General features: G+C 36.7%; 1 long non-coding RNA gene across 1 annotated transcript; it reads left to right on the forward strand.

Moving 5' to 3' along the window:
- The first annotated feature begins 315 nt into the window (after positions 1–315).
- Positions 316–11,795, forward strand: LOC309656770. Its single transcript, XR_014261505.1, has 2 exons — positions 316–9,749; positions 11,169–11,795. It is a non-coding gene; the product is annotated as an uncharacterized lncRNA (long non-coding RNA).
- Positions 11,796–18,732: the final 6,937 nt, after the last annotated feature.

Below are 18,732 nucleotides of genomic sequence, written 5' to 3' on the forward strand. Positions count from 1 at the left end.
TGCTCAGAAACTATATCTGCAGAGAATATTTGTGGGAGAGGAGATATCACTTTTTCTTTTAAATTTTGACAGCATGGAACATGTATAAAGCACCTTAACATTACTTGTGATTCAAATATTAATTGTTGTTGAAATGACTTTACAGCAGAATAAATTTTTTTAAACATCTTTATAGGAGTATAATTGCTTTACAATGGTGTGTTAGTTTCTGCTGTATAACAAAGTGAATCAGCTATACATACACATACATCCCCATATCTCCCCCCTCTTGCGTCTCCCTCCCTCCCACCCTCCCCATCCCACCCCTCTAGGTGGTCACAAAGCACCGAGCTGATCTCCCTGTGCTATGCGGCTGCTTCCCACTAGCTATCTATTTTACGTTTGGTAGTGTATATATGTCCATGCCACTCTCTCACCCTGTCACATCTTACCCCTCCCCCTCCCCATATCCTCAAGTCCATTCTCTAGTAGGTCTGTGTCTTTATTCCCATCTTGCCACTAGGTTCTTCATGACCTTTTTCTTTTCTTTTTTCCTTAGATTCCATATATATGTGTTAGCATACTGTATTTGTTTTTCTCTTTCTGACTTACTTAACTCTGTATGACAGACTCTAACTCCATCCACCTCACTACAAATACCTCCATTTCATTTCTTTTTATGGCTGAGTAATATTCCATTGTATATTGTGCCACATCTTCTTTATCCATTCATCCGATGATGGACACTTAGGTTGCTTCCATGTCCTGGCTATTGTAAATAGAGCTGCAATGAACATTTTGGTACATGACTCTTTTTGATTTATGGTTTTCTCAGGATATATGCCCAGTAGTGGGATTGCTGGGTCATATGGTAGTTCTATTTTTAGTTTTCTAAGGAACCTCCATACTGTTCTCCATAGTGGCTGTATCAATTTACATTCCCACCAACAGTGCAAGAGTGTTCCCTTTTCTCCACACCCTCTCCAGCATTTATTGTTTGTAGATTTTTTGATGATGGCCATTCTGACCGGTGTGAGATGATATCTCATTGTAGTTTTGATTTGCATTTCTCTAATGATTAATGATGTTGAGAATTCTTTCATGTGTTTGTTGGCAATCTGTATATCTTCTTTGGAGAAATGTCTATTTAGGTCTTCTGCCAATTTTTGGATTGGGTTGTTTGTTTTTTTGTTATTGAGCTGCATGAGCTGCTTGTAAATCTTGGAGATTAATCCTTTGTCAGTTGCTTCATTTGCAAATATTTTCTCCCATTCTGAGGGTTGTCTATTGGTCTTGTTTATGGTTTCCTTTGCTGTGCAAAAGCTTTTAAGTTTCATTATTTCTTTAGCTGCTGCAATCAAATGTGATTTAATTAACTTATCATCAGTAAACAGATTTCCTTGATTAGCTGACAAATGATCCATTCAGAAACTTACTTATGTTGCAGCCTCATTTTCAATTTTTAATTATCATGAAGAAATTATGCTGTGATGAGGTATTCCATGTCAGAAATTCTTCTCTTTGTTATTTACCAGTGAGCAAGAATACTGTGTCTTCTCTCTTTTTTTCTTGCTCAGCTTGGATAGAGGTTTATTAATTTTATTGAGCTTTTCAAAGAACCAGCTTTTGGTTTTGTTGATTTTCTTTACTGATTTCCTGTTTTCAATCTTATTGACTTCTGCTCCAGTTTTTATTATTTTTTTTCCCTCTTATTTCTTTCCTTCTGCAATAAACGTTTATATTGCTCTGTTTTCTAGTTTCCTCAGGTGAAACCTTGAACTATTGAATCATTAAACTTTCTTCTCTTGTAATATATGCATTGAAAGGTATAATTTTCCCTCTAAACACTTCTTTCACTGCATCCCACAAATTGGGTAACTTGTATTTTCACTTTCATTTAGTTCAAAGTACTTTTATTTTCTTTTGAGACTTTTCCTTTGACCCATGTGCTCTTTATAGAAGTGCACTGTTTAATCTCCAAATGTTTGGGGGAATTTCCAGCTGTCTTTCTATTATCAATTTCTAGTTTAATTAAGTTTTGCATGAGGGCATACTTTGTATGATTTCTATTTTTTTTTAATTTGTCAAGGTGCATTTTATGGCTCAGAATGTGATCCATCTTGGTGACTATTTCATGTGAGCTAGAGAAGAGTATGTATTCTGTGTTGTTGAATTAAGTATTTTATAGTGTCCATTAGATCCAGTTGATTGATGGTGCTGTTGAGTTGAACTATGTGCACACTGAATTTCTGTCTGTTGGATCTATCATTTGCTGTTGTTGAGGTCTGCAACTGAAATAGTATATATGTCTATTTCTCTTTGCAGTTCTATCAGTTTTTGCCTCACCTGTTTTGATGCTCTATTGTTAGGTGCATACACATTAAGGATTGTTATGTTTTCTTTGAGAATTTATCCCTTTATCGTTATGTAATATCCCTCTGTGTTCCTGATAATTTTCTTTGTTCTGAAGTTTGCTTTGTCTGAAATTAATATGGCTACTCCAGCTTTCTTTTGATTAGTGTTAGCATGTATATCATGCTTCATCCTTTTATTTTTATTCTGTGTGTTTATAATTAAAGTGGGTTTCTTGTAGACAATGTATAGTTGGGTCTTGTTTTTTATCCATTTGCAGTCTCTGTCTTTTAGTTGGTAGATTTAAACTATTCTCATTGAAAGTGATTATTGATATCATTGGATTAATATCTACCATGTTTGTAACTGTCTGCTATTTATTGCACTTGTTCTTTATTTCTTATTTTCCCCTCTTTTCTGCCTTTTCTGGATTTAATTGAGCATTTTATATGATTCCATTTTCTGTCCTTTTTTAGCATATCAATTGTACTACTTTTAAAAAAATTTTAGAGGTTGCCCTAGAGTTTGCAATATAGGTTTACAACTAATGTTATGTTCACTTTCAAATAATACTATACTACTACTTCACAATGTAGTATTAAAACAATATTCTCGCATCCCTAATTACATTGCTGCCATTTATTTCACTTATCCATATGCTATAATCACTCAATACATTGTTGCTCTTATTACTTCAGACAAACAGTTATCTGTTGGATCAATTAAGAATGAGAAGAATAGAAGATTTTATTTTACCTTCATCTATTCCTTCTCTGATGCTCTGCCTTTTGTTATGTAGATCTGAGTTTCTGACCTATATCATTTTATTTCTCTTCAAAGAACTTCTTTTAACATTTTGTTCAAGGAAGGTCTTCTGGTGAAAAATTATCTCAATTTTTGTTTGTCTGAGTAACTCTGTATTTCTCCTTCACTTTTAAATAAGAATTTTACTGAATACAGAATTCTAGATTGGTGGTTTTTTCTCTTTCAGCACTTTGAATATTTCACTCCACTCTCCATGCTTTCATGGTTTGTTGTGAGAAGCTGATATCATTTTTCTTGTTCTTCTATAAATAATGTGTTTTTGCCTCTGGCATTTTTCCCTTTTTTTGTTGGTTTTCTGCAGTTTGAATGCCTAGGTAGGTGTTAGATTTGGGGGTATTGATCCTGCCTGTTCTCTGAGCTTCCTTGGTCTATGATTTAGTGTCTGTCATTTGATTTTGGAAAATTCTCAGCCACCATTACTTCAAATATTTCTTCTGCTCCATTCTCCCTTTCTTCTTCTGGTATTTCCATTATGCATATATTATACTTTTCGTCTTAGATCTTCTTAGTCTTAGATCTCCTCTTCTATTATGTGTGTGTGTGTGTGTGAGAGAGAGAGAGAGAGAGAGAGGTTATTTTTATTTTTATTGGGTAACTGTCTAGGAATAGGATTGCTAGGTCATGTTGGAAATGAATGTTTAACCTAACAGGAGGCTGCCAAACTGCTTGTCAACTAGTCATTCCATTTTGCATTATCACTCCATATCCTTACCAGCACTTGGTAATGTCTGGGTGTATTTGTTTTGCTTATTTGTTTGTTTTTCATTTTAATCATACTAATAGGTTGGTAATATTATCTCATTGTAGTTTTAAAATACATTTCTCTAATGACTAATGACTTTGATTATTTTTCACGTACTTATTTGCCATCCATTCATCTTCTTTAGTGACGAGTCTGTCCAAATCTTTGCCCAGTTTGTGGGTTTCTTTGTTTAATGCTGAGGCTGGAGAGTTTGTATATAGTCTGCAAACAAATCGCTTGTCAAATAATTGATTTGCAAATATCTTATCCCAGTTATGCAGCTTCACTTTTTATTTTTAAAGTGTCTCTAGCGAAGCAAAAGTAATCCACTGATTATATTAGAAGATCCAAGAACATTTCATAATAAGTAATAATAACCATCTTTTCCAATGCTCCAGATTACTACATCTAAAATATAGTGTGCCATGTGACAAATATGGAGCCGATATTAGAAGTCCATAAATCCTTTAAAAAATTTTATAAATCATATCTAAGGAATTTTTACCTAACCCAATGTTACAAAGATTTTCTCCTATGCTTTCTTCTAACAGTTTTATAACTATGTGTTTTATATTTAAGTCTATGATCCACCTTGAGTGAATTTCTATATAGGGTGTGAGGTATAAGGCTTTTTTTGTTTGTTTATTGCTTCATTGATTTTTAAAATTGAGGTATAAGACATATAATGCTTTATTGTTTCTCAGTTTAGTTTAGTTTTGTTTGCACGTGGATATCCAGCTGTTTCAGCACCATTTCTTGAAAAGGACTATCCTTTCTACATTTAATTGCTTTTGTACATTTGTATTTTTAAAAATATTTATTTATTTATTTTTGGCTGTGTTGGGTCTTTGTTGCTGAACACGGGCTTTCTCTAGTTGCGGCGAGTGGGGTCTACTCTTCGTCATGGTGCACAGGCTTCTCATTGTGGTGGCTTCTCTTCTTGTGGAACACGGGCTCTAGGTGCGCGGGCTTCAGTGGTTGTGGCACGTGGGCTCAGTAGTTGTGGCTCGCAGGCTCAGTAGTTGTGGCGCATGAGCTTAGTTGCTCCATGGCATGTGGGATCTTCCCAGACCAGGGCTCGAACCTGTGTCCCCTGCATTGGCAGGCGGATTCTTAACCACTGCGCCACCAGGGAAGCCCGCTTTTGTACCTTTTAAAAAATCAGTTGATTATGTATGTGTGGTTCTATCTCTGGGCCCTATTCTAGTCCATTGACATACCTTTAAATGTATGTCTTAGTTTGGGCTGCTATAACAAAACAACCACAGACTGGGCTTATAAACGGCAGACATTTATTTCTCACAGTTCTGGAGGCTGGGAGTCCAAAATCAAGGTTCCTGGCCGCTTCCAGGTTCACAGATGGTCGTCTTTTCCTTGTGTCTTCACATGGTGGGAGGTTTGAAGAAGATCCCAGGGATCTCTTTTTTTTTTTTTTTTTTTTTTAACATCTTTATTGGAGTATAATTGCTTTACAATGGTGTGTTAGTTTCTACTTTATAACAAAGTGAATCAGTTATACATATACATATGTCCCCATATCTCTTCCCTCTTGCATCTCCCTCCCTCCCACCCTCCCTATCCCACCCCTCTAGGTGGCGTGACCTCTTTTATAAGGTTCCACTCATGAGGGCTCCAATCTAACGACCTAATCACCTCCCAGAGGCCTCACCTCTAAATACCATCACACTGGGGACTATGAATCTGGGGAGGGACACAAACATTCAGTCTCTAGGAGTTGGGTCTAGAGTGCCCTTTACTTAGGGCTAGAAGCTCCTGAGGCTGTCCTTCTAAGCCATCAACTGAATGCTTGGGCTTTCATCAAGGTCTCTTACCTCCAGCTGTCTGAAATTTCAGTGTCTCCCAGCCTTGTGTCAACTCCAGAATCTTCATTTATTTCACAGCTCCCAGCTACTTGATTTGTTTGTTTTCTTCAGGCACTTTTTCACCACATATCTGCAGCATATCAGCCCAAAACTCGAGAACCCTGCAGACTTCTGGAGCTACGTCTCTCTGCAGCTACCTTCTATTCTTGTAGTTGCACCACAAATTCCTGACACCTCAGCAGCTAGCTCTTTGATTTATGTCTTTTCAGCTCGGTAACACTGTTTTCTTTTTTTTTTTTTAATAAATTTTTTATTTATTTATTTATTTTTGGCTGTGTTGGGTCTTCGTTTCTGTGTGAGGGCGTTCTCCAGTTCCGGCAAGCGGGGGTCACTCTTCATCATGGTGCGCGGGCCTCTCACTGTCGCGGCCTCTCCCATTGCAGAGCACAGGCTCCAGACGCGCAGGCTCAGTAGTTGTGGCTCATGGGCCTAGCCGCTCTGCGGCATGTGGGATCTTCCCAGACTAGGGCTCGAACCCATGTCCCCTGCATTGGCAGGCAGATTCTTAACCACTGCACCACCAGGGAAGCCCCAACACTGTTGTTTTCTGATTGGGCTCTTTTTCTCTTAACCATGGTCTGGAAAGTGCCTCCAGGTAAAAAGCTGGGCTATTAAGGGCTTACTTCTGTTTCCTTTAACTTAGGGATTAGAGTTCTGTGTTGCCTGTTGTCCAAACTCTGAAAAAACTTTTTTTTCTAGAGGTATAGTTTCTTTTTCTTGGAAAGCCTAGTGTAGTAATACGTTCATAATTGTGGATGGTAGTGTACATGTACAGAAGTAATCCTTAAATTACAATTTTGATAAATGCTGTTAAAGAAAACCACCGACTATCACAAAAGCATTGATTAGAAAATTTTAAGTACTCCAGAGCATGGTATGAGGTCAGAGTGGGCTTCCTTGAGTAAATACTCTTAGGCAGAGATCTTGAGGCAATTGAGAAGCAGGACATGTTCTATGCAGAAAGAAGACTGTATAAGAAGGGCCTATTCCATTTTGTTCATTCTTTTTTCTCTTTGCATTTCAGTTTGGGGAGTTTCTATTCATTTATCTTCAAGCTCATTTATCTTTTCCTTGGCTCTGTCCAGTCTACTGTTGAACCCATCAAAGGCATTCTTCACTTCTGCTGCAGTGTTTCTGATTTCAGCATTTTCTTTTGATTTTTTTTTTAGAGTTTCAATCTCTCTGCTTATATCATGCATCAGTTTTTACGTTGTCTACTTTCAATTTGAGTCCTTAGCATATAAATCATAGTTATTTTAAATTCCCTATGTGATAACTCCAAAATCTGTGTCCTTTCTGGGTCTGATTCTGACACTTGCTTTCTCTCTTCAGACTGTTTTCTCTTGCCTTTTAGCATGCCTTGTAATTTTTGTATCTGGTACAAAATCTGCACTTGATGTATCTGGTAAAAGGAAATGAGGTACACAGGCTTTCGTGTTAATCTCTAGGAGCTGGGCTCCTAGACCTCTAATCCGCTGTAGCTATAGGTGCCAGAGGCTTTATTTTCCTCCAGTTTCCACGTGTGTGTGTGTGTGTGTGTGTGTGTGTGTGTGTGTGTGTGTGTGTGTGTTTTGTTTGTTTTTTGCTTCCCTGTTGTCTTTGGGTTTCTTCAGAATTTCTTCTTAGGGAGAGTCTGTCTTGCAGCTCTCTCAGTTGTAATCCACTATTTTTATACTGGGGCCCTAATGATGTGGTGGGAAGGTGTGGGGGAGGGGAAGCATTCTGTAATCTCATGATTAGGGACTGCCCTGGTGGTCCAGTGGGTAAGACTCCTAGCTCCCGATGCAGGGAGCCCAGGTTCAGTCCCTGGTCGGGGAACTAGATCCCGCATGCATGCTGCAACTAAGAGTTCGCATGCTGCACCTGAAAGATCCTGCGTGCTGCAACTAAAAAAAGATCCCGCATGCTGCAGTGAAGATCCTGCATGCTGCAATGAAGACCTGGCACAGCCTAAATAAATAAATAAATAAATAAATAAATAAATAAATAAATAAATAAAATCTCCTGATTAAATCTGTTTCTTAGTGGGTCTGAGTCCCTGGGCTGTGACTTTCAGAGGCATTGTTAGCCTTTTCTTCCTCCCCCTAGAGAGGAGGCTGGAAGGGGCTGACATTGTCTAATTGCCTTTCTCCAGGTCAGATAAGTTTCTGATCAAGTATTGCTCTTGAAGGCAGACCTCTATTTTAGAGGACACTCTGGGTGTATTTCAAAATGGTAACTTTTCTCCTAGGCATATTTCAAAAGGACTACTTTTCCCTTCTTGCTGCCAGAAGCACAAGGGGATTTTTCTCACATCTTCACTGTGAGAACCCACTGAGGTTTCTGGAAGTAAAACACAGGAGAGTGGGGGACTCCCTAAGACTGTGGACCCCACCCTTAAACCAGCCCACACACTGCCTCTAGAAGTTTGTCAACTACCATTTAAATATTTCTATCAGTTACTGGCTCCAGAAGCTTCTGCTCCCAGTAAGCTGATCTTGGCTGCCATTCTCTGTAGTCACTTGTCACTTCAGTTTCGGGGTGACAAAATGTGCCCTCTGACCTCAATTCTCTGATGGATCTAAGAACAGTCATTGATTTTCAGTCTGTTTAGCTTTTATGAGGTTGTGAGAATGGGAGTGATGGCTTCCAAACTCTTCACATGTCAGAGCTGAGACCAGAAGTCTCTCTTCTTAGCTTTCAGTCCAGCTGCCTCAGGGTTAGAAGGGAAGGGAGCTGACCAATCTGCACCTCTTTCCACCAGTTTCTCATTTTAGTTGGGTTTAAATGCTATCCTGACCTGTCACAACTGACATCATCTAGCCTGAGCTATTGCTAATAATTTCTGGGTGAATGTGGCAGAAAATGATCAGTCCAAAGAAGGTATGGGAAGAAAGACGTAAAAGTTATAAACTCTCGCCTAACACTGTCTTCTCACTGAGGGGACTGGCTGCTCCACACCCCCAAAGTTTTGAAAAAGCAAAACTAAACAACAAAACAGAAAACAAACTAACCCTCTGCCACAGGCACACTTGTACCACTTCAAAACGGCCTTCTCAGGCATTCTCATAGTATCTATGTTGATTCATCAGATCAATAATCCCATGTCAGTTTTGTACCTACTCCAGAGTTACAGTGGGGAGGAAGCTGGAAACTCATGCTAGTTCACCATCTTGCCTGAAAATCAATAGGTTTAACGTTAAATCATCCTTAATTTCTGGGAATAAACCTAACTTAGTCTTATAGAGCAACTTTTTGGTCCATGACTGGATATGGTCTAGTGATACTGGGGTTAGGATTTTTGCATCCATGCAATTTTCTTGTGCTTTTTTTTTTTTTTTTTTTTTCCTGGCCCTTATCTATTTTTGGTAAGATAGTTATCTTAACTTCATGGAATAAACTGAAAAAATGCTTCCTTCTGTTCCTATTACCTAGAAGAATTTGTATGACGTTAGAATTGTCTGCTTGTCTGAGCCTTGTATTTTATTTGTGGACTATTTTGAATTGCAAATTCAATACCTTTCATGATTATAATTCTAACCAGGTTTTCTATTTCTCCTTATGTAAATGTTCATAAATTTTTTTTTCTAAGAATTTATTCATTTTAAATATTTTCAATTTTTTGGCATTAATTTGTTCATATTATTTATTTATAAACCTTTTAATCTCTACCTTTTCAATATTAAGTTCTGCTTTTTATTCCTAAAGTTGTTGATTTGTACGTCCTGTCTTTAATCTTTGATCATTGTTACCAGAGTCGGTAAATATTACATGAACTTTTGGCTTTGTTGATCTTTTAAAATTTCTTTTCTATTAATTAAATTCTATCCTTATAAATAATACCGGTTATTTATTTCCTTCTACTTTCTTTGGGTTTACTCTGTTACATAGTTCATTAATTTATTTTCAAACTTTTTTCTTTTCTAATTTTTGTATTTAAAACCATAAGAACCTCCAAGCACTTCCTTGACTGCATTTCACAAGTTTCGGTAAGTGGTATTCAATTATAAGTATTTCCTAATTTTCAATATGATTTTCGACCTATGAGTTATTTAGAAGTGTGAGTTTTTGCATTTCAAATGTAGGTTTTAAATTAATTTTTAGATGTTCATTTCTAATTTAATTACCTGTAGTTAAGTTAGATTAATTACTGAATCTATTCAATTTCTTATTCTTCCTTAATGGCCCTATAGATCATCAATTTTCATAAATATGTCATAGTATTTGAAAAGAATGTGAGTTGTTCAATTGTTGGGAGAACAGAGATATATGTGTGTTACCTAGATCAAGTTTGTTTATTGTATTATTCAAATATTCTATATATTATTGTTTTCTTTTTACTACTGATCTATTAATTACTGAGACATGTTCAGTGTTCTCCTTAGGATGGAGGCTTTGTCAATTTCTCCTTGAAGTTATGACAACTTTTGCTGTATTAACCTGGTTAACTAAAATTTTACATTTTTATAATATTTATATGATGACCTTTCTTTATCCAGTAATGTTTTTTGAAACATTAATAGTAGGAAGCCAACTATCTACATAGAATTATAATTCTTTAGGTATAAAAATTTTAGTTTAAACTGATTTAGGAATAGAGAAAGAATTGTTATATTTGGGCACTTTGGTAGGAATTTAAAGGCTTTGAGTTCTCTTCTCTTTTACCAGTAAAACTTTGTGTTAAAAGTTTGCCTGTTATTAGAAATGGTACCTAGCCTAATTCCAACAGATAAAAATAGACAACCCTGTCTTAAAAATTGATAATGGGAGTCCAGAATTGTCAGATTAGATAATTCAGGCCAAACATCCTGTTAAAAGCAACTAAAAAGACTGAACAAGGAAAACAAAACTCTTGAAAGCATCAAGTAGCTAAAAGAATATTTAGAAATTCTTAGCCAACATCAGGGAGAAGATTAGAATTCAGAGAGGTGAACCATGGCCACTGGAAAACTTAACATTATCAACCAACTTGACCTGACATCAACAGAACACTCTACCCAGTAATAGCAGAAAACACATTATTTTCAGACACACATGAACTATGGGTAAACCATATACAAGGCCATAAAAAAGTCTCAATACATTTAAAAGGATTGAAATAATACAAAATATGTTCTTTTTTTAACCACAGTGAAATTAAATTAGAATCAACAGAATTAAAAAATTGGGAGATACCCAAATATTTGGAAAATTTAAAACGCACTTTTAAATAATCCACAGACCAAAAAAATCACAAGTGAACTTTTAAAATATTTGAACTGAATGCAATGAAAACACGACATATCAAAATTTATGGAATGCAGCTAACATAGTTCATGAGAGAAATTTTATAACTGTAAATGCCTATATTAGAAAACAAGAAGGGTCTCAAATCAATAACATAAACAAATATAAGCTTTCATGTTAAGAAACCAGAAGAAGATAACTGCTTCTAGGTTACTGGATGACCTTGAGGCCTCGGGAGCAAGACGGTGGTTCTCTGGGGGCTGAGTGTCCTCTACGATGCCCAAGGAGACTGAGGTCTGTTCCTTCAAACCCAGTGGTCATACCTGCTCATGTCTCAGCATTTCTCCAGGACCAGCCCACCCCAGAATGTTGTGGAGCACAGCACATTCACTTGTTACCCAGCCACCATCCTGGTTCCAAAGCTGCATCTCTACCCTGGACTGGTGAGAGTGTTGTCAGTGTTTGCTCCTGGGCCTGCTTCCAGCTGTGTATTTGAATCCTTGCTCTGCGATGGACTCCTGGCTTCAGCCCATGTTCTCCATAGTCACTGGGGCCTTGGGCAAGTTGTTACTGACTCTGTCTGTTGGGTACATCACAGAAAGCTACCAAGGCAGGCCTTTCAGACTCTCAGCTCTAAACTTTGCTGTGCCTTGTTATTTCAGCTATCATGATGTGAGCATCTGAAAGTTGTTGTCATGCTGTGGAAGCCCTGGACTTTATGACTTAATATCTTAAGAACTGGTTGTACACCTCTTTGCCTCTGCTCTGCCATGCCATTCCACTGACAATAAAGAGGAAATAACATATAAGCCATTGGTGAGACAAACCTTTATCCTAATCACATGGTTATTTTCAGAGGTTAATCTTTGAGGAAAAGGTTTGAGAGGACTTGTATCTGAGAAATTGTGAGACTGAGTTCTGCGTTCTGATGCATTAATGGGGTTGTCTCCCAGCTTCTCACATGACTCACAGTATAACTTAACATTATATATGAGCTTTGGCCTTTTAATTTATCAACCTCTTAGAGTAAATTCAGCTTTCTTACTATCAATACATGATCAAGCTTCTATATTTGTCTTGAGAATGATGAATAAGGGAAAGACTGTTAATTCATAAGTAAAGACTTTGTAGAAAATTAAACAGTGTTTAATTTTTGAAAACTTCCTCCTCTGTTCAGTTGGTACCAGCTACTGATAGTTACCTGTCCTGGGGAAACTTTAAAATTGGGAAGTGCTGATATCTCACATTACTAATTTTTAAATCATAGGAAGAAGAGTGTGGAGAGGTTCTAAATATAGATAAGTCCCATTTAGGGAAGAGGTCCCCCTTGCTGATGTGTCAAAATACTGCAGATTCTAAACTAAGACCTGATCCTCAAATGTGTTTATTTGTCCTAAAATAACCTGTCCACAAATATAAAACTATTGGTAATAAATTATTATTTTCCCACTGTGGGACTTTCTAATGTGAAAATATGTTCTATGAAAATAAAGTTTAAAAAACGAAAATGCTGGATTAAAAAAAAAGATACCAGAAGAGCAAACTAGTCTCAAGCAAGGAGAAAAAAGGAAATAGATTAGATGAAAACTGAAAATAGAAAATAGAAAAGCAAGAGAGAAAAATCAGTGAAACCAAAGATTGGTTCTTTGATAAGACCAACGAAATTGAAAAAGCTTGAACTAGATTAACCAAGAAAAAAAGAAAGAATACAAATTGCCAAAATAAGGAGTAAAAAAGAGGATGTCATTACTGACTCTAAAACAAACAAAAAGATTATAAGGGAATACTATGAATAACTGTATGCAAACAAATTAGATAACTTAGATGAAATGGACAAATTCCTAGAAAGACACAAACTACCAAAATTGATCCAAGAAGAAATCGACCTATAATAAGTAAAGAAACTTATTTGTAATTTAAAATCTTGGTATAAGAAAAAGCTCAGACCAGATGTCTTCACTCATGAATTCTATCAAACATAAAAATAAAAGAAATAATATCAATTCTTCACAAACTCTTCTAGAAAATAGAATAGGAGGGAACACTTCCCAACTCATTCTACGTGGCCAGCATTCTCTGATACCAAAGCCAGACATGATGAGAAAACTATGGGATATAGGTACAATCACCCTCAACAAAAAATATTAAGAAACCAAATTCAGGAATAGAGAAAAAGAATTACGGACCATGACCAAATTGGATGTAGATCTGGAATGCAAGGTTGATTTAACATTTGAAAATCAGTTAATACAATGACAAAAGGATAAAAGACAAAAGCCACATGATCATCTAAATAGATGCAGAAAAAGTATTTGACAAAATCCAACACCACTCATGATAAACACTCTCAGTGAACTAGGACTAGAAGGTACCTTCCTTCGTCTAAAGAAGTGTATCTACAAAAAGCCCACAGCTAGCATCATACTTCATGGTGAAAAACTGTATGCTTTTCCCATGAGATCAAGAACAAGACAAGGATACCCATTCTTGCCACTTCTATTCAGCATTGTTTGGAAGTTCTAGCCAGTCCAACGATGAAAAAAAGGAAGTCTAGATGGAACAAGAAGACGTAAAACTATATTCATAGATGGCATGATCCTGTATGTAGAAAATACTAAAGAATCCACACCAAAAACAAACAAAAACAAAAACCAAAACTAATTAACATGTTCAGCAAGTTGGAGAACCCAAGATTAGAATAACAAAAAACTATTGTACTTCTATATACTAGTAATGAACTATCTGAAAATAAAATTAAGAAAACATATTTCTATTTACAATAGCATCGAGAGAATAAAATCCTTAGAAATAAACAAAAAATGTGCAAGACTTGTATATCAAAAACTACAAAATGTTGCTGAGAGAAATTATAGAAGATTTAAACAGACATTCTGTGTTCATGGATTGGAGGGCACAATACTGTCAAGATGTCAACTTTTCCCAAATTGATCAATAGATTCAGTGTAATCCTCTCAAATTCCAGGAGGCCTTTTTGCAAAAATTGATAAGCTGATTTAAAATTTTATGTGGGGCTTCCCTGGTGGCGCAGTGGTTGAGAATCTGCCTGCCAGTGCAGGGGACACGGGTTCGAGCCCTGGTCTGGGAGGATCCCACATGCCGCGGAGCAACTAGGCCCATGAGCCACAATTGCTGAGCCTGCGCATCTGGAGCCTGTGCTCCGCAACAAGAGAGGCCGCGATAGTGAGAAGCCCGCGCACCGTGATGAAGAGTGGCCCCCGCTCGCCACAACTAGAGAAAGCCCTCGCACAGAAACGAAGACCCAACACAGCCATAAATAAATAAATAAATAAATAAATAAATAAATAAATAAATAAAATATATCATAAAAAAAATTTATGTGGAAATATATACAAAGGACCCAGAAGAGCCAAAACAATTTTGAAAAAGAAGAACAAAGTTAAAGGAGTTATACTTTCTGATTTCAAAACTTACTAAAATCCATAGTACTCAAGACAGTGTAGTACTAGTGTAAGGAAAGACATATAGATCAATGGAACAGAATTTAGAGAAAAACCTGATTTTGGAAAATACGCCAAGGAAAAGGTGGTCTTTTAACAGGGACTACAGGGAAAAGGTAGTCTTTTAACAAATGATACAGCAAGGTGGATATCCACATGCAAAAAAGATGAGTTTAGATCCTAATGTCACACCACATTCAAATATTAAATCAAAATGGATCATAGCCCTAAATGTGAGAGCAAAAACTATCCAATTTTTAGGGAAAAAAAGTAAGAGGAAATTTTCATGACCTTTGGTAATTTAGTGGAGAAAGGATAATCTTTGCAAAAAACAGTGCTGCAACATTTGGATATCCATATGCAAAAAGGTGAACTTGGATCCATATTTCACTTCATATATAAAAATTAACTCAAAATATATCATAGATATAGATATAAAATCTAAGAATATAAAACTTATAGAACAAAACATATAAGAAAATCTTTGTGGCCTTAGGTTAGGCAAAGATTTCTTAGTACAGCATGAAAAGTACAGTCCATGAAAGAACAAATTGATAAGTTGAACTTTATTAAAAACTTATGCTCCTCAAAATACATTGTTAAGAGAATGAGGAGATAAGCCACAAACTGGTAGAAATTTTCAAAGCATGCATCTGATAAATTACTTGTATTTATAATATATAAAGAACTCTCCAAACTAAATAAGAAAACAAATAACCCAATGAAAATTTGGCAAGATTTGACATACACCTCACTAAAGAAGATTGGTCAATCTATATCTCTCTATCATCTATCTATCTATTGATCAATCTACATCTATTTGTTGATCGACTGATTTATCTACCTATGGCAAGTAAGGATATGAAAAGATGCTCAACATCATTATTCAGTAAGGAAATGCAAATTAAAACTACAATGATATATCTACTAGATATCTTTTAGAATGGCTAAAATTTAAAAGATTGACCGTATCAAGTGTTGGTGACAGTGTAGATGAACTGGAAGTCTCGTATGCTGCTGGTTAAAAAGTTAGACATACACCTCCCATACGATCCAGCCATTCTACTCCTAGGTGTTTTGCTTAAAGGAATACACACACCATACAAAGACCTATACACAAATGATCATAGATCTTTGTCTGTAAAAGCCACAGTTAGAAACAACCCAAATGTCCATCAACTGCTGAATGGATAAACAAACAGTAATGTATTCATACAATGGAATACTACTCAGTAATAAAAGGGAATGATCTACTGATATATGCAATAACATGGATGAATGTAAAAAATAATTATACTGACTGGAAGCAGCAAGAGAGAGTAAATACTATTTAATTCTATTTTTATGAAATTCTAGAAAACGAAAACTAATCTGTAGTGATACAAAGAAGAGCAGTGGTTGCTTGGAGATAGGAATGAAGGGGAGGGAGCTTAAAAAGGGGTGGGAAGAAACTACTGGGGGTGACGGGTATATTCACTATCTTGATTGTGGTGATAATTTCCCATTTGTATATATTTCAAAACTTGTCAAATTGTACACCTAAGTATGTGTGGTTTATTGTACATCAATTATACCTCAAAATTATTTTAAAATTAAGCTTGTATTTTGTATATCCTTTTGCTTTTTTACTTATTTTTCTATTAATTCTTTTATATTTTATTAGTCCATGATGAAATGAAAGTTTTAAAAATTTATCTTTCAGCACCATAGAGCTTGAGACCACTATTCTAAGGATTTGCATTGTTGGAAAGAAGGTCACTTTAAGAAGAATAATAGATTTTGGTAAATTAAGAGTGTGTGCTGAAATGTCTTTAATACTCTTTAAAATAAGAGAAAAGTAGTATGTAGCTTCAAAACTAACATAGGGCTAAAATGGAATGGAAAAAAAGCACCCAATCCAAAGGAAGGCAAGAAAGAAGAGAAAAAAAATTACGGATCAGGACAAATAGCACAAAAGAAGGTAGATATAAGGGCACTGGTGTCAGTGATGACATTAAATGTAATAGACTAAATGGTCTAATCAAAAGATTAAAGTGTTAGATGATATTGAAAATTATATGTTTACAAAGTACAAATAGCACACATAAGATCTAGAAAATTTACAAGTAAAAGAATGGAAGAAGTTATATTGTGCAACCACTAACCAAAAAAAAAAGCTGATATGGCTATACTAATATTAGGGGGGAAATTTTCAAATTCTTTTTAATAAAATTGATCAATTCATAAAGATGAAAGGATAATGTTACCAACAAGAGATACAATTAGAAATTTGTATGCTCCCATTATGAGACTTCAAAATAGTAAAATAGCTTATTTTTTAAAAAGAAGGGCAAAAATGGATAAAACTGCAAGGAGAAATAGAAAAATCCACAATCAGTGGGAGGTATTAAAACAACTTTCTATCAGATTAATAGAACAAGAAGAAAACTAAGTCAAGATACAAAAGATCTGAATAATAAATTAACCAATTTGACATCACAGACATATATAGAATACTGTATTCAACAATTGCCAGTTGCAGGACTTCCCTGGTGGTCCAGTGGGTAAGACTCTGTTCCCAATGCAGGGAGCCCGGGTTTGATCCCTGGTCAGGGAACTAGATCCCACACTCATGCCGCAACTAAGAAGCCTGAGTGCCGCAACTAAGAAGTCCGAATGCCACATCTAAGAAGCCTGCATACCACAACTAAGAGCCTGCATGCCACAACAAAGATCCCATGTGCCACAACCAAAATAAATAAATAAATAAATAAATAAACAATTGCCAGTTGCATATTCTTTCAAGCACATGTGCAATAAAAACAAAAAACAAAAAAAACTGACCGCATCATGGGCCATGAAGCCAGCCTCAACTAATTTCAAAGAGTTGAAATATTCCCCCAAATGTTTTCTGACCACAGTAAAATAAGCTAGAAATCTATAACAATCCATAACCAGAATACCCCCTAATGTTTGGAAATTAAGCAACATGCTTAATAACCCTTAGGTAAAAGAGGAAGTCACAATGGAAGCTAGAAACTAGTTGGAATGAAATGACAAAAAATGTATGAAATATCAAAATCTGTGGGGTGCAGCTACAGCTGTATAGACGGAAATTTATAGCCATAAATGCATAGAGTTTTAAAAAAGAAAGGTGGAAAATCAGTGATCTAAGTGTTCACCTAAAGAAACTAGAAAAATCTTATTTGAACCAAGGCATTTGTGGCTTCAGTGCCCCGTGGGGCACTCACACACTGTCTTTGTGTAACTTTTATGTGTATTTGAGGTTAGTCCCTAAGGGAGCCCCCAAAGATGAAGCAAGAACGGTGTGGGGTCATGAGGTTCCGGGGGAACTGGCTACACGGCCTCTAAATGGGAGTGTACTGGGTTCCCCTGGGCTAAGAATTCACAGTGGAGTATAAACCCCTGGGTATGACCATGGCATGGCTGCTCTGTGCATGCAAATCAGGGACTCACACGTTGCCCAGAGGAGGGAGTGGTGGTCAAATCCTCAGTAATGACATCATTTGGCTCCTCCTAACCATTTATCAACATTCTTCAGGAAGCATAGATTGGGCCTTCCTTACCACTTCCTCTACAACCCAGGGACTGTTTTCTAAAATAACCTTGCTGGGTTATCCAGTTATGAGTTACCTTTGCCATATTTAGTCTCAGCCAGTTTCTGCTCACCCAAGGCTCTTACTCTCCACTGCTAACACACACATTCACACATACCCATTCCGAATTCCTCTTCCCCGTTATAAATAACTAACTGTACTATAAAAACAGAGTCAAGGGGCTTCCCTGGTGGCGCAGTGGTTGAGTCCGCCTGCCAATGCAGGGGACACAGGTTCGAGCCCTGATCCAGGAAGATCCCACATGCCGTGGGGCAACTAAGCCCGTGTGCCACAACTACTGAGCCTATGCTCTAGAGCCTGAGAGCCGCAACTACTGAGCCCACGTGCCGCAACTACTGAGCCCGTGCACCTACAGCCCGTGCTCCGCCACAAGAGAAGCCACCGCAATGAGAAGCCCGCGCACCGCAACAAAGAGTAGCCCCTGCTCGCCGCAACTAGAGAAAGCCCTCGTGCGACAACGAAGATGGAACGCCACCAAAGATAAATAAATAACTAAATACATATTTTTTAAAAAAGGAGTCAAAACAAATTACAGCAAAGAACAAGGAGAACTACTGTGCATTCCTAAGCCACGTATAACCCCTGTACAAACTAATAAGATTTCTGATTATTCCCTCTCCCCGGCACTGTGTACACATTGCCTGATTCCT

Source organism: Balaenoptera physalus, assembly GCF_965194825.1.
Source record: "Balaenoptera physalus genome assembly, chromosome: 3".
NCBI classification, from domain to species: Eukaryota; Metazoa; Chordata; class Mammalia; order Artiodactyla; family Balaenopteridae; genus Balaenoptera; species Balaenoptera physalus.